The sequence below is a fragment of the Patella vulgata genome, chromosome 8 (assembly GCF_932274485.2).
Source record: "Patella vulgata chromosome 8, xgPatVulg1.2, whole genome shotgun sequence".
Taxonomy (NCBI): Eukaryota; Metazoa; Mollusca; class Gastropoda; family Patellidae; genus Patella; species Patella vulgata.
The window spans coordinates 25,479,203-25,502,102 of record NC_065886.2 but is presented as its reverse complement, the minus strand read 5'-3'; the positions used below and the strand labels follow the sequence as shown (position 1 = coordinate 25,502,102).

At 32.6% G+C, this 22,900-nt stretch overlaps 1 protein-coding gene across 1 annotated transcript in view; it reads left to right on the top strand.

The window, feature by feature from the left end:
• The window catches only part of LOC126830057 (teneurin-m), a 190,602-nt gene that overhangs the window by 32,765 nt on the left and 134,937 nt on the right, over positions 1-22,900 (top strand). Inside the window, exon 3 of the mRNA XM_050560271.1 lies at positions 15,170-15,341. The gene's annotated coding sequence lies outside the window, so the exon portion shown is untranslated. The remainder of the gene's footprint in view (positions 1-15,169; positions 15,342-22,900) is intronic.

Sequence of the window (22,900 nt, the reverse complement as noted above, 5' to 3'; positions counted from 1 at the left end):
GTCGATTAGGTACTGAACAACAGTTTTTGATTCATTAGTGAAACCTTACAAAGTAATCTGTGGAAAGAGGAGTTATATATTGAAGACACTAAAAGATCATAATTGGAAAACACAAATTGTGCAATACTGCAGGTATTTTCATTTTCTACTTCCTTTTGATTGACAGCTTTATAATTTGTGAAGCAGTTCTGCTAAGTAGTTTCAGTTCTGACTGTCAATTCTCATTACAATCTCAATTTCAGAGTAATATCTATACAATATTTGTCAGTCAAGGAGAAAGTTGGGTTTTTAGTGTATAAACTAAGAACTTTCAACGAACCTCCAACTGTGAAATTACTGCCACTAACCGATCACTACAGAGATAGTACAAATATATTGATCAGAGAGCTATGGTAGTGTTCTTGGAGACCCCTTCCAAGAGAATATTGCTCACAAGGAAAATAGTGCCATTCAAAAGAGTGCAATAAATCAGTGACAGTTATCAATATGAAAATTGCATTTTGATGCCTTTGACTCAGTGTGCACAACTTTGATCTTGCCTTAAGCTATATTAAGGACTACTTTATGATGGCATGTCATATTAGGGAATAACAACTTATTGGTTTTGAAGCAACATTTTGTGGTTGTCTAATATATTTGGAGGCATACTTAAAAGCACAGCACTGTCTTTATGGATTAAAAATAAAGACTTTCTGTAATGAAAAAGATTATCAATTTAGATAAAATATTGAACTTTAGTGATGAAAAATCCATACTTATTTCAAATTCCATGATAGTATTGGATTTTTCACTTGCTTAGATGTTTATTTAGATGTAGTTGAGTTTTTCTAATTTTATTTATAGTGCATTGGTATTTCACCTAGAATGAAAGTTCAGACTCTCTATGTCTGTAAAACTGGGTCCAAACATTGTTACTGCTATACATATTGATGAGTATTGTGCATGAGGCAAGGTATGCCCACTCTTATTTTTAGAACACCTGGACCATTTCTCATGTGAGGAGTTCGCATAGCTAATAGCTGTGTTTGTTTGTTTGTATTTAAGCAAGTTTAAACAAGTTTTTAAGCATTCAATATAGTAAGAAAAATATTTGTAATGATAATGAGAAATATAAATACATGGACATATTGGTCTGTTGGTGGTTATAAGGAATCTGTGAGGTTAGTTGAAGCTGTGTAATTCTCTTGCTGTCTGCAACAAGTCTGAGAAAAGTCAGTGTTAAAATCACCATTCTAATTGTTTAATCAACCACAAAATTTTGACTCTGAGTGGAAGGAAGATGGTTTTTAGAACTAAATTGTCTCCTAAAGGCAAATTCATTTAGAGAACTAATTTTTTCAGCTTCAAGACGACCAAATAGGAGTTAGTAAGGATGGCTCAAGAGTCTTGTTGCCAATCTCATATCATCTTGCTGTATGGTTGACACAAAGTGCCTTCAGTAACGTGTTTGACCGCATTGATTTGTTTTTTCAGATTTGTTGTCCATTTGAAATGAATTTTTTGCCTGGAAAGAAGAAAATTGTGCCCTGTAATCCTACTATTATTTTTAAATGTGTAAATTCATTGACTCAGTAGGGCTATATAATCTGTTCGTGGTTTCTGTCAGAAAGCTGGCATTTTATATATTAAAGGTTGATTTTCCAGTATGTTGAGGCTTTAAGTATTTTGATGGCTTTCTGTCAATAATTAGTCCATGAATCTTATTGATTTTACAATCCAAGGTAGGAATAAATGCTATTAGTGCAAGAACTTGCTGTGAAAATTTATTGAAATAAAGAAAAGGTTAAAACACTTGTTATGGATTGCGTGACTCGATTCAGTTAAATACCAACAGATAGCAAATTGATAAAAAAGAAGTAAACGCCACACACAAAAAAAGAATTTTACCTAACATCATTTGCCTTTTAGATTGTAACGTATTTGGCAGATAATCGATGGTATAAGCATCCTAGTTATTTCTGTTTTTTAGGCAGCCATCATACAGGGATTATTTCTGACAGCAGTAATGCAGTATTCATATCTTTTTTTTTAAATCCTTACTTAATATATAAATAACAAGTGAATCGTGAAGTACACCAATTGTATATATTCAAAGAATTGATTTATGGCTAATGACATGCTGGCAAATGATTGTTAATGAATATTTTCTGTTTATGAATTCATTTGCTTACAATTGACTCAACCTGAATATTCTTCCATTTGGTTAAGACTAACCTGGCAGATCTATAATCTGATGTCAGTTTGATCAACTTCTGCTTGACTGAATGAAGGTCTCAACATAAAAAATCTCCACAAAATGGCATTGATCTCTACAAAAAAGAGAGGTTATTAATAATCCTATTCTCTGTACTCACAAGATGTTTCCTGTTATAAAGTACTTACTTTTTAGGAACAAAATACAGATTTGCTGAACGTTGGAGCAGGAATAATGAAAATATCGCCATCCCTTTCATTTGATAGAACATATTTCATGAACTGTTCCAGATACCAGTATAAAAATTTAGCCTATTATGCTACCATACTTTATCTTTTGATTATAGTGCACATCAAACAAATTTTTAAACATATATTATCATTACCTCTGACCAGTTGACTATTCACAATTCTTCTGAAAATTCAATATGTCAGATTATTTGTTTTCAAATTTGCAGAGATTGTTCACTGGGTCATAAGAAAGAACCCTGTCGCAAATTGCAGAGTTATCTCCCGCATTCAGATTTACCAAAGCTTGTGAATGCAATACATAGATACAAGATAAAATACTTGACAAAGTTTAAAAAATCATAACAGAATATGAAAACATTTGGTCATATGGGCATAAGGAAGGCCCCTTTCGATTTCAAATTTTTTTAATCTGTTTATTTTTTTTTTACTTTCAAGGCCTGGGACAGAGTTTATAATGGATTTGTTGCTGGTAGCCATATTCGAAGGTCTCTGTCTATGTTATATAGTTTAAGGAAAAGGGATATAGGAATCACCTAGAATCTCTGGCTGTCCTTTTAACTGTCTGGACAAGGTACTTTCCCCCTTTTTAGTGGTGCAACACGGAGGGCCTGGCAAGGGACAGTGGCTTGTCATTCGGATGGGATGAATAACTGTACACCGTATTGCATATGCCTGTCATTATTAGACCAGTCAGTGCAGAACAATAGGACATTAAACCCCATTTCCTTACGAAAGATTTTATTCAAACTAAAATAGCCCTGTGTGTATAGATGAAAAAGATAATTTCTGTCAATCCGTCTGTCTACCTATATTCGATTACTGTAAGATTCCTGCAGGATGTATTAATCCTTTCAGGACTGCTCTAGTTTGACTACTAATATAGGGTATTTGTGGACAAGCTGCCATTTTAGAGTTTTAAATTATTAATAGAATGCTAATCTCTATGTTTATTAAATCTAAGAAGATCAGCCAAAGCCACAGTTTTATGCTGTAAAAAAAAAAGGGACCAATACGACCTTATTGATTTCTCTTTTTTATGGTACTGATATCCACAGTTCACTTTGGTCATATTTTATGGAACAACTAGCCATCCATGTCATCAACTGATGCTCTAATCAATACTTTTCTGCTTGGGTGAATTTTACATCTGAAAATGGTATTAGAGACAAATTGATCAGTTAAAAAGAGTTAATAATGAAGCTTGAAGTCAATTATTAGTTTACATAGAAATTGATTGATTTGTGTCATAAAAATGTAGATTAGTATAATTTTGCATTAATTTGTATGGTGAATGGGGCTATATCTGCCTATGTATCCTTGCTGAATTTACAGGAAACAAGAACCTCTTATTGTTTGTCCAACCTGAGATATTGGCGAGCTTGAAAATGACAGACTGGCTATTTTAATTTCCTGTGTCTGTACCACAACTCAACAAGCTTAAGTTACAAATAATTTTCTCACGATCAATACTGATTTATTTGGTGTGCACAGAATCTGGACCGGAAACACAGCCTCGGCCATAAAGATATTCCAATATAAATGCAATTTTCCATCTTGACACGATATGGCACCAAAAGGTCTGGAGGCATTGTTGTAATTGTAGAGAAATAGCTTTGGTCTCTGTTCTCAAATGCCAGTGTATAATAAATCAACTCCACAGTCAGAGTTTAATGAGGTCCTTTAATATGACCTACAGTATATCTGTATATCCCTTGGTATTTTTTACCAAGTGAAGTTTAATTGCACATTATATGAGTAGAAAGAATATCTAGCTTGCTTGGTTTCCACTTTTAGAGAGAACTGGTCCTCCCACTCTATTCCTTCAGAGGCCATGATCAATATAGAAGCATGCTATATATCACAAAACTGACATGAAACTAGCAGTATTATTTTTGGCTTTTTTCTCCTTCACTTTTATCGAAAACTGTAAAAAAGGATGTATGGACGATGAAAACTTTTGAATCAGTGGAAGAGAAAACTGTTCATTATATCACGTTCCATTTATTACAACGTGTCTGTCAGAAAGATAAAATAGAATTTGATGCCAGTGAAAGGAAAGTCGTGCAATTTTAAAGTTAGACACTATCGGTGAATTCAGGGTTTATATTTATTGTCAGATATATCATGGTTAGTTTGGTGATTTATGATATTTTTTGAGGCTCTAGTTTTGTTGATCAATCACGGACGGCTGTAGATCTTTTTATTGCGAGCTATTCGCTATATCCTCATCTCTAACCTTTTATTCTCAATCTTTCTACCATTTCTATTCAGACATGAAGATTACTCATTTGATAACTACGATTAAGTTTTTTTTTTTCAGGTCATCCCTTTGTTTGCGTTTGAAATAACAGTGATGGAATATGCTGTATCGTTTTTGATTTGACGAGTTTAATGTCGTTTTCCCAGCTAGTAATCTGCCTTGCATGTTTATTTCCATCCAACAGAAATTAATATTTGCTCTTACATGTAGAATTCAATTTCATGTTTTTGATGTTTCAATGATGTTGTTGTGTTATATCAAGAAGTGGCATTCTTTTTATAGTGTCTTTTTTTTAATAAGTTGTTTTGAATCATTCGTTTATAATCAGTTTATGATTCAGCTTTCTAAGCATAACCTATGATTAACACTTTTTTTGACATTTGTATTGCCTTTTTTTGAATAAAAAATATAGTATTGACTTTGACACAGTAAGTTGTGTAAATGACAATGACAATTTATACAATATGCAAACTTTATTCAAAATTAATTTTATATGAGTTGTCAGAACCAATTTTTAAGAACCAACATGGAATACACTTTTCATTGTGTAGTAAGTAGTTTCAAGGAGAAATACATTAAAGTGTATTGTAAATTTAATGATATTCAACATCCATTTGACAACCGATAACACAGAATATGTTTACATAGAATGAAATGATAATATGATGAGAAACAATTTTACAAATAGTTCTATTTTTGTTAGAGATCTGATGAAATAACAGTAAGATGGGTAGTTGCATTAGTTGTTTAATTAATTTTTATAGCTAATGGTATCCTAATCAGTTTTCCAATAAAACGATATCTGATATCATAAAAATAGAATAAAATGTTCCATCTAATCAAGATAATTGCCAGTGTAAACTATGGCTTCCTTCATTTAAATCATGGGTTAGTGTCCCATATAAAAGACAGGTTCTTATTATAAGACTTGTTAAAGGGAAAGATAATATCATTTTCCTTAATGGAACAGGAAAATAGTTTTAATTTTGGCAAACCATTTAACTATAAAGAGCTGGTTTAAGAAAAGGCTAGTTGATAGTATAATGACCACCTGTCTAACAGACAATTGAAGTATTTGTGAAAACAAAAGCATATTCTTAATGGATTCCTTCAAGTTGGTCATCAAGATTGCCAGGGAAGTTTTTAGTAGTTATTTCACCACTATTAAATATTAATAATGATTTTTGATTGGTCTTTATGCTTTAGTCAAGTATGATTAAGCTGTTGCAGTATTAGTAGAGTAAATGATGAAATTGTTTCACTTGTCTGTTGGATTGTAATAATAATTGTTCTACCACATCATCAGTGTGATTAATTAAAGCAGAATATACTTTATTAATTAAAGCTAATTACATGTTGTTGCATGTTTATTGTTTTATCAATTTCTTATAAACCAATTGAAATAGGCATGCATGATTAAATTTCACACGGAAATGAAGAAATTTGTAAAAAAGACATTGTCTACTATAGTTATTAAAACTGAAAGAGTTCAAAGTCATGTAATAAAGGGCAGACATGTACTATTAGTACTTTCACTACTTACATTTGAAAAATGTGACCGTCTTTAGCTAAATGAAACATGAAAACAAAACCCTTATATATTATATTAGATACATCGTGAAATAAGAGTTTCCAGCATATTTTTATTTCCCCAACGCTCAAAGACAACAACTTATCTGAAATACATAAAAGTAACTGCTGGGATTGGTTTGGCTTGTTTGGATTTAGTAGTCCTAAAAGTACTTATTTTTTTTTTTTAGAATTAATTTATTGTGGTTAGGCATAGTTGTGTTTTCATTTTTAGACTTCTATGTCCCATGGTGTTAGGGTGCAGTGTGGTCTAACTCATATGCTTTAGATCATATAAAAATCTCTCATTGAGGCAAGTTACAAAAAAAAAGAATTGATTCCATCTAGAGCTCAGACATACAAACAATGTTGATTTGTTGCCACCTGTTAAAAAGTCCAGTGATCTTTTAAGATAGATGTAGTTAGTTAGTCTGGTTCTGGCGACATTTATCTCAACAAAAAGGTTTGGCTTTAAATGTTAAAGCACATAAAACTTATCTTGACATGATTTTCAAATGATTTCTGTTTTTAAAACATCTTTGAATTTCATTTATTATCATCCTCCATGAACTTTTGTAATAATTTCATGTTATTACAGTATGTATTTTGAAACAAATGTGTATAAACATAATTATTAATCTTGTACCATAGTTGTTGGGTTTTTGTTAAACATCATGAATGAGCTGTCAATACATACTCATCTTTGATACTATTATATGGTGGTGGAGTCTTATGGCCGTCATATGTCTAGACTCAACATAGATCAATACCAGAAATCAACACAAAAAAAACCTTGAGCTTCTATTGACCATCTTCACCTTGTAGCTCTTTTCTCTCCGCCTCTTAAATACAACTTACAGTGCAAAACCATTGTGCATACTCAAGTTGTTTGATAGCTGAAGGCTATAGGACTTTAGTTCTTTTGCCAGTGTGTGTGACATTCATGTGTTATTGTCCACAGTGTTTAGGCAGTGGCGTTTTTAATCAGCGTACAGTGTCATGTAATTAAAGTAATTTCCCCTAGGATTTCTACTAAGAGTGCTGCCAACATGTTTTGTGGGCAAAAGGTCTTGTGAAATTTATTTGCAGTAGTTTTGATGGGTAGATGATGATTGGTAATGATTGTTTGTAGAATCACACCTTGAATAGAAGACATGTCTTATGTTTCTGCCAATCTCAATATGAATTACATGAAATGATGTAAAATAAATATCAATTTTAATAACACATGAACTCATTCATTTGTTTTGAGCAGTTCAGTGCAAAAAGAAAACAGACAAAAGAAAGGTCTCCCATTAGAATATTTAGAAACTGCTGTCCATTACTTATTAATCACTGTGATTGAAAGGGTGTTGGCATAGTCTTTCCATTGATACTGTTGGTTTTTCTATTGTGTCACCATTGGCCAGAAGGTAAACTCAAAGCCATTGCTATAATCAGGTATAAGTAGTAGCAGGTATCTTGTATGAGGCAGGGTATACTTACTCTATCATAATACTTGATATTAATTCTTGTTAAATGTTCTCCTGACATTTCTTGTTATACATATACAACGTTGCCAGTGACTTGGCTGGTATTCATTGATCAGCAGTTACCTTCCAGCATATAGCTAATATCAAAGTCATGTTATTCCACCACAAGTTGTGGGTTACAAGATATGCCTTTTCTTTTTTAATACCTGATAGAACTTCTTCATTCTACAGAATGTTAATGCAGCTAACAATTTGGGTTGTGCAACCAATTGATTCTGCTTCTGTCTCCCCCCACCCACCTTTCCCCAAATCTCTTTATTTAACTATAGTGATAGATGCCCCCCCCCCCCAATAGGCAGGGTATACTTACATTCTAGAATACCAGATACCACTTCTTATTTATAACAGTTTTATCATACTTTTGTGTGTTGAGCACCATCAGTGCGGAAACAATTTTATTCATTTTTGAATAATTACCAAATGTTACTGTGTAAATGTTATTTTATATATTGATAGATATTTGTGGAGCATTATTTGATGTGGTTGAATTGTGTTTGTGTTGTGTTAGTTATGACATTCAATTCTCTATTGAATTCCAGAGGAATATGAATTAATTGTCCATATCATATTTCTGATGTTGGAAAAAGATTAACAAACAGTAGTTTGATAGCAAAGATTAGTTTTCAATATTGCATGATATAAATATGCTAAATAGCAAAGTCTGAGGAAAGAAAGATGACTAGTGTCACTTTTATGTAAATGATCTAACAAAGACCATCCATTATTTTCTCAACTAATAATGACATATAACAGTTCTCAGAAGCATTATTGTAATTGTTATGACATTAATGTCAACTGGAGTCTGTCACTTATATAGTTCTGTCCACAAAGGGAATTTTGTTTTGCATAAAGGCATCAATTGCTGATCATGTCACATGATGGTAAGACAATCAATTTCGTTTGTTGAACAAAGTTTCAAATTCTAATGCAAATAGCAATAATGATAATCTGCTGTTTTCTCATTCTAGAAAAAATTAAATATGATTATCCGAGGGCATAAAATGAGAGTAAAAAAAATCCTTTTATCATTTGTGTTTTATATGAAGGCAACACAATAACATATTTAGTTTCAGTTATAATTTTCTAGTGACAAGTTTTGTTGATTTTTATTGAAGTTAAACACAAAATATCATTATTACTGCTTGAGTTCCATTTCAAAATATTATGCATAAATATTCTGTAATAATTGAATAGATTTAAATTTATATAACTTGTAACATCTGTTTATTGAATTAATGTTGCCAAGTATGTTTAAATATCTATTGATAATCAAAGTGGTTATTTTCATGTCAACATAGACATCAGGTGACCTCTAAAATCCCCACTCAGTCATCATGATAACCAGTAATAATTGAATAGCGGTGTTGAGATTGTCGAGATTGTCACACTGAATGAAACGGAAATGATTTTCTATGACCACAATCTGGTAAACTGTACTATTTATTTCAAAACCAAATACACAGGAAATAAACTTCTAGCTGCCATTGTAAAAGGTCAGTGTGTAATCGGTCTTCAATTGTTTTATTATTTTTCCAGCTTGTATTATCGGTTTAATGTGTTTAAAAACACTTGTATAAATTCAGATGTAATAGTAGTATTTCCATGTCCCTCTTCTCCTCAAACCAACAAAAAATGTAATTTAAGCAATACATTTAATTGCATTAATAAAGGTATTAGGGATCGAAAACATACTTCCTCACTGTCTGTTATGTCACTTTTAATGTTCCACATATTTCAACTGGTGTGGTGATTATTTAGTTTATTTTACATTATTAAACATACATTATGCAAGAGCTAAATCTGCCTATTGCAGGTCTTTCTTTAGGCCTATTAATTAGACATTTATTAACAAAACAAGACCATCAACTCTCGATGGCATCAGATAATTTAGATTTTAACTAGATTAGAATGGTTCGCCATTTAAAAATTTAATTTAAAAATGTGAAAGCGAGGCTAAGACTCAATATACCAGTACCCTGGTTACCACTATGCACAGATCTTGTCAAAACTACAAACAGTGGCTCCAAACAGTGGCTCCAAATGAAGTAATTTAAATGAAATTTTCAATATATTCATTTTACATTATCTATTTTTGAACTATTATAGCAAGAATTACCAACTTTTTTTTATTAAACTCTTAACTAATGTATCTTTAAGTTTGTTTTACATACACTCTGTCATTGATATTTTTTTTTTATATATTGTATGAATATCTAATATTGCATTAAAAAACAATAATTTCAATAAGAAAAATTACAATTGATCTGAATAATCTGAATTGTAACTTTACATTGTTGTAATTTTTGTTTTGAAAGAAAATGACAAATTTGAAATTGGTCACGCTACCATGTTAGTTAAAAAGCAGATATTTTTAGCCTATGTAGAAACGACTTTAAAACAATTTTTTTATGATAATGTCTTCTGGGAATATAGTTTGAATATTATCCTTCATATTTGTCATATCCTATTAAAATTCTTGGATAACCACAATAATATGAAGTTAAAAAAATGTCCCAATGGGACATTTTTTGAAATGATGGATAAAAAAATAAAGCTGTCAGTTGAAATGGAGGCAAGTATTATAAAATAATGCTTTATTATCAGCTTGTTCATATAGGTTTTTCAATTTGTGTAAAATGCAAGTACTGACTGTAGGTTTACTAACTGTCGATTTTGAGTTGTCAATTTCAAATTTTCTAGTTAATCTTTTGTGACTCACAAATCTGGTTATTGTAGTATTCTTTTTCTTTGGTCAGGTTTTATACACCCACATGGAAATCTGGTCGACTATTGCCTCCGTCGGTCCGTCTGTTCAGCCACAATTTCTTGTGAACACTCTACAGACTACTTTATTATCTGAAATGCAATATGTTGTTTACATTCGTGAGACGGAGAAGGCTAATTAATTTCAACAGTTTCTGTTAATTACTTCTAGAGTTATGGCTCTTGTTTCACTATGTAGAACCCAGTGAACGCTTTTACGCAAAATATTATCATCCGATGCATTATTTAGATTAGAGAAAGGAAGAAGCCTATTGAATTTCAGCCATTTCGGTTGATTACTTCTAGAGTTATAGCCCTTGCTTCACTTAGATGAACCGTGTGACAAAAGGTATCATCCGATCTGTATGATGTTTATATGATTAACTTTAGTTGGTGAAATGAAGAAGTCTTTTGAAATTCAACAGTTTCTGTTTATTGTTTCTAGATTTACGGCCCTTGTTTCACCTTGTGAAGGCAAGTTATCATCCGATCTGTATGAAATTTATATGCATTATTTAAATCAGTCAAGTGAAGAACCCTATTTCAGCAATATTTGTTGATTACTTTTAGAGTTGTTGCCCATGTTTCACTTTGTAGATGGAAGCCACGGTGGCTAAGTGGGTAAGACACTGGCTCGCTAGCCTGGAGGTCGCATGCTCAATCCCTGCATGATCGAGGGCCTGACAAGGACAGCTGTCTTGTCTTTCGGATGCGCCGAAAATCCGAGGTCCCATGTATACATTGGCATGCATGTAAAAGATCTCTTAGCAGTTGGGATTCGATATAAGACTAGACCATAGTGCCGCTGCCTGGGCAAAATTTCCCTAATAGCACACTGTAGAACCTTGTGAATGCTCTTTCGACAAAAAGTTATCATCCGATCTGTATGAAATTGATATCAGTGTCATGTAATTGTTCCTATTATTTACAAAAGAATAAATATGCAATAACCCTTGTCAAATGTTCTGTGGGCGTATCTTTTTCAGATCTGCAGAAATGCTTGTGTGATTATCAAGGAGAAAGAACCCCATTGAAATTATTGAGTTATCTCTTCATTTACATTTGGGCTTATCAAATCTAGTGAGCATGATAAAGTACAACAGAGTTCTTGATAAAATATATTAAAACACAGTGAGATTGTGCTTTGCAGAGTTATTATTCTGGTCATTTCTTAACTTTGAATTTAGTGAACACTTTGTTAGATTTTTTAATACTTACAAGATTTGTGTTGACATTCTGTTTATAGCTAGCACAGGTGACTTTGCTCCTGCTGGACATATTTGGGGTGCTGAAAGGTCATGAATAGAGGTTGGGTTATTTGTGAAGTCATGGTTTATAAATACTATAATATATATTTATTTATATACACACTACAATAGTGTGTGACACACCACCATACACTCCATTAGTGTCACTAATTAAAACCAATCAATAATTACACTACATTATCCATAATTACTACAACAAATGATCATTTTGTTATTATGATTATATCAGGAACAATGCTACATTTTAGAAATATTTGTCGTAATACAAGTAGTTCAGATTAGTACTTGTAGGTCTGCCAAAACCTATTTGAATTTTGTAGTAACCTAAAAGATATTAAACATCAATATGTCCTTTAAAAAGTTTTGATATGAAACCTAAACAATCTAAATTTAGTTGTTAATGCAATTCCATGAACCTCATCTTCATGTTTGGGCTATAAATGAATAGATTATGTTTCTAAAAGTGAGAAGGTCTGTTCCAAAATGTAGCAAACACTATTTGAGAATCTGGAGAAATAATATGCAAAAATAAAAAGCATAAATAGCTCTCTCATTTGTGCATTTGTAAATAAATACTATTTAATTTGTTTTACAGTTTACGGTGTTTTAGGACATAATTTCTACAAGGTTTTTGAAAGCCATAAGCTTACAATAATATTTTTCGTATAAATGCAAGTCAGATAAAGTCAGTAAATATTTAATACCCCCATCAATATTATTTTACTAAAAGAATCAAAACCATTACAAAATATACACATATTTATCATTTTGCACAAGTTAAAAATCTAATCCTCTACATAATAAACAAGTTTCATAACAAATATTAATATGCAGTTGTTATTGCAATCAATTTATATTTGTATCAGGTCGACCGAGCCTGTGGCAATTTTCCCAGGTTGACATACAGCACTGATCTAATATCAATTGCAATTTCACCATATTCAAAATTAATATTTCTCCATTTTGTGAAATATGTATGCATTTGCTACTACCAAGTGTCTCCTTTTAAGGTCGACATAACCAAAAATAAAGCGATAAATCTTATGAGTAATATTAATAATTCACTAAGATATTCGTTATTTTAAGCGGATGTTCTATCTAAAAGTAATTTTAGCTGTCCAATTCTTAATTTAAAGCAGCAGGATGCCATTCGAGTGTAAATTGTCAATAATTTGATAAAACTTTGCAATATGTTAAAAAAGATTTAGAGAATATTCAGGTTCAATAATTAATAAGAGGGTGATTAGTCATCAAGCTTATAAATAATGCTGAATTTCCGCCATAATTCACAGGTATAAGGCATGTACTTGTTAATGATGGTAATGATCTGTAATAACAGATTTCAGATGGCGTATGAATGAAGGTAATCATTGATTATTGGTGACATTATATACCCTCATTTACCACATTGTGTAATATGACATTCAAGGTCATGCATTTTAGTTGCACAGGTTATTGCATTCGATAAAATACTTTGTCTCCATCTTTATCATTGTCTTCACTCACCACAGTGAATGACACACTAGGTTAATTGTTGGTTTTAACAATTACATTGTAGGCATGTTTTACAAAGGAGACGTTAAACCTGATGCAGTGATGACTGTTGAAATTTGCTTTGTTTTATATGCCATCGCCAAAAAGCATTTGCACTTTAAATGGCTCAGTATGAATCTAGTATTATACATGTATCTGCAACTGATAAGGTTAAAATTCAGTTTGAAAAGATTTTTGAATTTTCCAGGATTTTCCAGACACTACACACATTTGTTTTAAAGTATATTTCAATTACAAATGTACCAGATTTGCCCTTCCTCTTATTCACTGAACAATAGCTTTTTTCACCCCAATTCAAATTTTTCCATGCTTTGTGATTTTTCCTTCAAGCCAGACTAATATTGAGCATATGAATAAGAGTTAGAGGTGTGTTGTGGAGAAATAACCCACTGTGCTTTCCTATCCTACCACGCACATCTTTATAAAAGACACCTACATACTGTCTTTTACTGAACAAAGAATAGTGATAAAAATTACATTTTGAGAATGTGTCATTTTTATATTTATCATTCTCAAATTTTTTTATTATAACTTAATTCTCCAAAGGACTAAAGTAACAGTTTTAAATGAGTCCGTGCAATGAAATGTGGTTGGGTTGTACCTAGTTGACATCTTTTAGTCAGTCTGTGAAAACATGGAATTATAAGGAAAATGTTTTTTAGTTGTAGGGCCTATATTAATGGCTAGAGGGATTTAACTGGAATACAAATTTGGAAACATGCAACATTTAGAATCATTTCACTTAAAAGGACAAAGTTTGCTAAATCAAGATAAAATGTTTGATGGCTTTCCAGATCTCCAAGCCAGTTAGATATTGTTGAACTGTAACTGAGATATTGTTGAACTGTAACTGACAAGACCTGTAAAAGATCATAAAATTTGTCCCAAAGTGGTCGTACTTGTTTTTTTATGGGTATTCAATACTGTATCCAGCATGGTATCCCAGAGGTATGAGATTAACAGGGGAGATATTTGGAGAGTGATTTTTTTCAATGTAGAAAAGTCATAAAATATTCTTTACATTGTTTGTGCACCTTTTGATGTTCTGTGATGAAGCATGTAGTGGTGACCATTATAAAAAGGATATCACCAGGAGATTAGTATTTGACTTTTCTTTTAAATTCGGCCAAATTGTTTTTTCTTCTGTTTTTTTCATCTGATGTGTGTCCATTGACTGTATTGTTATCTACAAGTATACTGGGGGATTAAATATCAATATTTGAAAAGGCATTACAAAGCAAACAATTATTTAATTCATTTTCCAGTTAGTTGTCAGGACACAAGAGACCACGCATTCAAACATGCATCAAAAATCTCCAAATAATCCATATATTTCTCGAATAATTAAAACATCAGGTCATGAAGGATGTCGTCTGCTGTGTAAATAAAGTTCTGAAACATAAAAAAACATCGCTTAATAAAATAAATGGACATTACTATAAGGATGTGTTATATGAAAGAGTTCAATATTTTCATCTTATTATCTGTACTTTGATATTTAATACCTACAGATTTGCAAACAGTAAATAGTGTTTTTGTTGAGATGGGACATGTGATTATGTTGTAAGGTTATGTCGCTTACTAGTCACCTTCCATCCTTTAGACTAGTAGGAGCCATATACCTACCTCAACAATATAGGTAAACATTGATATAATTTGTTATCACCCATCGTCTTATTGGCCATTGGTTATCAACATACACTGAATCCTTTAACACGGCACACTCGTATTATAGCTTGACACACTCGTATTATAGTCTTTTGTTATTCTATTGACAGCAGGTGAGCCGTCTTGTCATTTGAACAACACTCCAACAGTCCATCTTCTATACCTGATGTGAAAATATCAAGCTAACCATTATAAAAGTGTGGCTATCTCATTCAATTGTGCTGATTGTTTGGAGTAATTTTTTTGATCAAATCTTGTGGAATTTAATAGAGGTTTATTAAGGTAAGTGTGATTATATTTTTATATACAGTATTTTGGGATGGAATTGACAGTCTAGTTATCTTAAGTCGTAAGAACTCCATATTGTTTTTGAGTAACATAATTTTAATACTCCTACATGTATTTACATTGAATAAATACTGAATGATACATGGGCTTGAGGATAGATATTACAATTTTTATTTTTGTTCACAATAAAATAACTGTCTTCTTGGAATTACACAAATGTAAAACTGAAATATACCAACATACAAAGTCTTGTTTTAGTTCAATATTTTCATTAATACTTCATTACTATCAGAATCATTATTCTGTTCCAAAAAATTCAATTTATTTGTTTTGTGAGTTATTAAATCTGGCATCTGATGAATAACATTCCATTTACAAAATTTCTTAGTTGTAATTATTAACAATCTTCTTATTGGTTCAAGTGAAACTCAATTCATTCTTCCATACATTCATATCAAAGAAGTGAGTTTAATTAAAGTATTAAGCCGAGATTAGAATTCGATGTGGGTACCTATAATTATAGTAGTACAAACATTTAATTACATTCAACATGTTTTAATCATGTGGTCAACCGTCCAGTTAACAACCAGCTTTATGGTATCCAACCGGTCATCACAAGCTTGGATTAAAGCAACAAATTGCTGCTTAAAACTGTGTTTTAAGGTAGAGTGGTTTTGATCATTTGTTTGATAAATTAGCTGTATGTGATTACAACACTGGTAGCTAACCTACCATTTGATTGATTACATAATACACTTCACATTGCATTGATATTGTTTAACTTAAAAGATTTTTTTCATATGATGAAACCTGGAACTCTTTGGAGTGTTAGCTATTTTTTGTTCAGTAGAATCAAAGCAATAAAGAATCAAAGGTTATGATAGACAGCATTTACTAAGAAAGAGTTGCACATCAATCTGATGATGGGAAGAGAAACAATATGTTTGCTGAATACAGAATTGTAGAAACAAGATTAAAAAAAAAAACATTTTATTTTAAATGTTGACTACAGTTAGGAATTAAATTGGGAAGGGATGTTGCACTAAACTTCACTTGAAGACAAAGTATTTGTACTGCACTTTATAACAGGCATCTGTAACTTTGAGTCGAACAAAGCTGAAAAATCTAATAATAAATGTAGATCAGATAGGTTATTTTATAACCCTAGTTTTGTTATTTAAATGATGAATATGAATGCAAGCAGATGGTATTTTGCCTGTTAAGGTTGATTAATGATAGCAGTAACCAGGCTACCCAGCAGGGAGAATTATAATTCTTTTTTTTTTTTCATTTTATTTTTCTCTCAAACAACCTACTCTAAACAATATGTTTCCCTGGCACCTCTTTTCTAAATTGTTTGTTAAACACTTGAAAACCAGATGTTCATTTTGTAAAAATATCACAGAAATAATTTTAGAAGACTAATGAAAAATTGACTTTTGGTGAAAAAGTATGTAGAAGATTGAATTAATCTTTGTTGTAAATAATCGATGCAAAACAGCCATGGTCAACAGGTGAAAATTGAACCCATTGAAACTCAACTTATTTCAACCGTATCCATTTATACCTTATGTTCTGTGTCATGGGAGCTAATGGCAATCTGTTGGCCGTGACGATTGACATATAATAGAGATTTTTCTTTATGAATACTTCACAAACTGCAGTTTATGTATGCATTAAGATGGTGTGCATGTGATTATATAAAATCTTATAATTATATCCATGAATTGTGGTTATTTTTGGTTTCTGTGAGTAGGTTTATGTATGAAAATGACGATGATAGTCAGTCATAAATATATATCTTAACGTTTATGACATATTTTTTAACAATACGTAACTAGGCCTTCAAGATCAAGAACTTTAGCAAATCTAATTAAGGATTCAGTCAACTTTGCGCTCTTCTTTCTGATATAACATATGAAAGATTAAGCATGTTTCATTTTGATAATATCTGGTAGTTAACTGTAGGAGTGGTTGAACGTTACACCCATTTCATTTTATTTCATTTCATTTCATTAACTGTCGTAGTAAAATCAAACTCATCATAGAGATTGTGGTGTTGGATTTAGAGCTATATTAAACTTTAAAACTGTTAAAACACAATCTATATGTTTCAGTGTTATTTATAAATTCTTAGAATACAATAGGAAACTATTATTACATTATATTTTATTGGTAGTTATTGAATGTGGCATTTATTTTATCTCTTATATAGTATATTATAAAGCAATAATATAAAAAAGTGACGACTTCCTCTTCCTTTTATCCAACGTTTCATTACCAATGTTTTCCTACGTTTTACACTTCATTTAACAGATGTCTAATATATGGCCAACAGCAATCAAGTCGGTTAAGAGAAATCAATATATAGTGCTAGTATTTCTGAAAGTCTTCGTCTCTAATCATACATACTACCCCATGTCCTTATAGACTAGCTTTCGTTTGCTTGACCAAGTCTATATTACAAAACTACAGACTGATTAATAACTACTTAATTCTGTCGGGCAGACCATTCTCCAACATCCGATTTAGCATGCAAATAATGATACTTAGTATAGCCATTGGATTATAGCCTTCTTGTTGAATGACCAAACTAGAAAGTAAAATGATAGTTTATATATTAATAAGCTGTACTTACAGGCAAGACTGATCTTGATGTATGTATTTGTATAAGGTTTTCATATCTTATAAAACCAATAGCTCTTTATAGGTGGCAGGGGAAATCTTCAAGGTGTAAAAGTCAGTTGCTAGGAATTCCTGAAGGGAACATTTCATCAGTAAGAAAAGTATTGTTGTGCAATCCAGAAGTTTAAAATGTGATCATCAATACTTTTTCAGACATATTCATTAATTTCTAGAATGAGTTCTTTAATAAATCCATATTATTAATGTGGTTTCAATGCAATCTTGAACATGTTCATATACTAAATCATGTACGTGATTAGATACATGGTATGCTTTATTCAGTATGTAAATCATGTCCATGACACAAGGATATAATACACCAAGATATTTGTATCTAGGCAATTTCTAAAGGTGTTAAGGCAATCTTTAAGACCATGAAATTAAAAAAGTCTTTTGAAATAGATCGAGACTGACCAGAAAGTGACCAGGTCAGGTCAGATAAGTTCTTGTTGATTTAATCACCTTGGGTGTAAAGACAAGTCCTCAATTCAAGTGTGTATCTTTTGTGAAGCAAAGCAAGATAAATAGATTGAATAAACATTTCAACTGTAAGATTAAAGATCATCATTGATGAATGTCATTAATCATGTAGGGGTTTAAGTTTAGACATTATAACATTTCAATCTTTCGTTTTATACACTGTATTTTATATTCTACCGGACTCAGTTTTACATAACGTCTTACAAGTTTTATCAATGTGTTGTGTTCTAAGTTGTGTATTAGAATGGTCAATGAAAACAGACCTGTTGCAATGATGCCAACACATCGTCCACTGTTCCATGTATAAACTCACTAAAATCATGTACATGTTGCAGCCAACATAAGCCATCAAAACAGCAGCTGCTCTGAATATATGTGTAATCTTATGCAGTGTAGAAAATAAAAACAATCAATACAAAAGGAAATAAAGATATAATTTTGATTTTATTGGTAAATCAGTGCACATTTTGAAAATAGTTTAATTGTTGCACTTGTTACCAGGGGCGTACATAACGATTTTGTTTGGGGGGGGGGTGTTTAGCCAAAATGCGACCGACTGATGCCCATACCCCTAGTACGAGTGACGCAGTCAGGAACCGCGCACCACAGGTGCGAGTTTTGTAGGGGCCATGTGCAGTAGCGGATCTAGATAGGGGTGTGGGGGGGTCCAAATCTAGGGCGCCACCCCAGCCACAATCCCACGCCACAATGAATGTCAACAAAATACTGGCTATAACATTAAGCGTCCCGGTAGAACATAGATGGTATTGTATAATTATATAGTTGTTTGCCGATCGTTGTCTCGCTGGAAAGCAGTTTTATTTAAGTTGACATAAAGTTTATGTCATATATGATTGTGCCTATAACACTGAGCAACCTGAGAAAATTTTGAAAAATTGAGTCAATATCTTGGCATTTGAGGTCATTGCTGGGAGAAATTCTTGTGGACGAGGGGACAAGAAATGTGAGTCAATTAGACAAAATCTCAGATCTGCCCCTGTCAGTTCCGCCTGTTTTGCAAGAGTTGACAGAACTTTTGTATAGTCTGACGCCCGCCAAGCCACACACCAGTAGAACTGACAATTCTACAGTTTTTTGACCCACGACTCACTCACTAGTGGTGCTACTAACTGGGCGATTCACTGTAACTGTGAATATGATAGTGATGAGATAGTATAAGACAGAGAAGGAGTTGAAGAATGATGGCATAATGGAATTGAGCGCCGATATGTATCTGAGCTTTTAATTTTTGAGGTCTGGGCCTGAGGGCACTTTACCTCAATGGGGCGCTAACTTGGTCTCTGAAATGCCCTGGACTGTGGGGAGAGATTTTGCAGAATTCTGATGGTCAGAAAACACCCCATTAATTCATTTAGTCTGAGACCGACTGCGGTGTGCACTTTTTTTTTGAGACAGACTATTTTTTTGCCTAGGGGTGAAAAATATTTTTTCAAATATAATAAATTGACATGGTTATTTTATACTAAAGTTTTGGGTGAGTAGAGGGACGTGTGCAGTGAGCACTTATTTTGATACTGACTGCTCATATCTTACGACCGACTGCACTGATTTTGCGACCGACTAGTATTTGGGATCTATTCTGGCATTATTTGTTTACCTCATTAATTCATTAAGACGGCGATGCATAATTTTGGGACCGACTGCAGTGACTGCACTTATTTTGAGACCGACTATTTTTCTCCCTGGGGGAAATTTTGTTCTTAGACCTACATACTCACAACCGAATAAGAGTGAAACGCATTAAGTTGACAAGGTTATTTTATACTAAAGTTTTGCGTGAGTAGCGTGACGTGTGCAGTGAGCACTTAATTTGATACTGACTGCTCTTATTTTGCACCGACTACACTGATTTTGCGACCGACTATTTTTTTTTCCTGGGGGGGTGTACCACCCCCCACACACCCCCACATTTACGCCCCTGCTTGTTACACTATTTCCCAAACTTAATCCCCATGTTAACTCTACCTCAGTTTTTTTTGCTGAATAAAAACATAGGATATGTATATTGTATCAAGTAATTTAAGGTTCCTTAATTAAAAGCGATCTCCCCTGTATATATCAAGTGGGGATGTGCATGCTATGTGTTTTTTCATGAGATTTTACCTATTTCATTTCATAAATAAACAATGTGAACTTTCATCAAGTGATTAACATCAGTTACTCTAGAGCTACTACCAGAAGATAGCTATCTGAAATTTCCTACTAGTCATCTTTACATTCTACAGATGAGAAGACCTAGCTAGATTACAAGGTGTGAAGTATATAAGATGTTTGTAGAAACATTACCTTTGTACTAATGCAAGTAAAGAAAATATAATTTTCTATGTTTGTATATGCTGCTAAGACTAGTCTAAATTGGTATCAAAGATAATTTCAACCACCAAGTATATAGACTTGAGATCATCTTTATTTTTCTTTCATGTTTATTTTCCTGAAGGGCATAATCATCCTTCTGTATATTAGTCTTCAGAAAATCTTTGAGATTGAATACAAGGTGTTTTTTATATCAATAATATTCATGACCTTTTTTTATTTTCTCATCTTTATAATAGTGATGACGCAAAACTAGCCATTAGTTAAAAATCAAAGTACATTTTAATAATTAGCCATTAGTTAAAAATCAAAGTACATTTTAATAATTTCATAGAGTCCCCCCCCCCCCCCAGTTATAATAATATCGAGGCAATTTCAATACAGATTATGAGAGAGGTCCAATATAATGTTTGAAAGTGGTCTTGTGAAAAATCTTTATTATATGCCCACATTTTCATGTGGATTTATATTGTCATCACAGAGGTCTGTTCACATTTTGTTTGTTGACACTCTACAGGCCACAATATTTATCCGATGTTGACGAAACTTGAAATATAGGTTTATATCCCAAAGATCTTGGCTCCTTTCGGTATTGGCATGTATCAGAATGTAACTTCATGGATTATGGCCCCTTATTGTACAAAATATCAGCTTTTAGCTTGTGGACACTCTAGAGGTCACAATTTTTATCCGATTTTGCTTAAACTTGAAATATTCATGCATTATGGCCTTTGATTCAATGAAAAACATAGTAATTTTAGCGTGTGGTCCCTCAAGAGGTCACAATTTTTATCTGATTTTAAAAACTGCTAAAAAATATCACCTTTATACCCTAATGATGGTTGAGTTCGAATTTTGTGAAAGCGAACCGACACTGCCTGACAAAATGGCTGCTCCTTGTATGCAAATAGTGTAAAAATATGAAATACCAAGGTTGTGGACCATTTAGAGGTCATAATTTTTATCTGATTTTGATGAAACCTAAAATATATGTTTATATCCCAAAGATCTTGGTTCTTTTCTATATTCATGCATATCTGATCGTAACTTCCTGGATTGTACAAAAAATAGTGTGTTTAGTTTGTGGCACCTCGAGGTCACAATTTTTATCCAATTTTAAAAAACGTTTAACCCTTTCAATGCTAGACGTAAATCCACTGCCCGTGCTAGACCCTTGTTTGAGGGAAAAAGGGAGGTTGGAACTGAATGCCAAGCAGTACTTATGGAAGCTTTTATGAAAAATCTTTTTGTCTGTTGGGATAGGCATGAGGTTGGGCTAAGAGGAAAAAATAGAATTTTGGAAATTTGCATAATAATATAGTCACGTGACGTCATGGCGGCCATTTTGGATTTTTCATTTCTTACTAAAGCTAACACGAAAACAAATTTTTCTCCATGAAATACTTAAAAGATATTAATTTTTTCACTGGATTTTGATAAAGATATATAAAATGAACAAAAATATCAATAGCAGCCATGAGCAATGCCGCCACGAACACGCGCATCACGTCACCCGCTGCCATGACCACGCGCGGATTGCAATACCTTGTTTTTACTTTCACTTTCATCCCCAAGTCCCATATCATTATCAATATAGTCAGTCAATAGATCTACACGTTCGGGACTCAGGAATTGCCTACGTCTTTTACGATCCAGCAGGCCAGCATTATTATCAACATCAGAATTATTGTCAGAATCAACTGCAGACACAGGGCTATCGTGTTCACATTGGGCTTGTTTATCATGCACGGGAGACATAGCTAGCCATGGGCGGAACGTCGCGCAACAAATCACACACTTCACAATACCAATCACTGTCCTGACTACTATCATTATCAAGTAACTGGAAACGAATTATGTGTATCACCCGCCTTGAAATTGTCCACGTGTTGGTCAGCAAGACGTCATTCACGTCATTCACTATGCACTCCGCCATTTTACGGTTTGCCGCTTTGAAACACGTGGAAATATGTTCTAGTGTATAGAAAATACAATAGATGGCACTTGCAGTTACGGTACTAATTTTAGCGAGGGCTTTACTGAGTACACGGTAA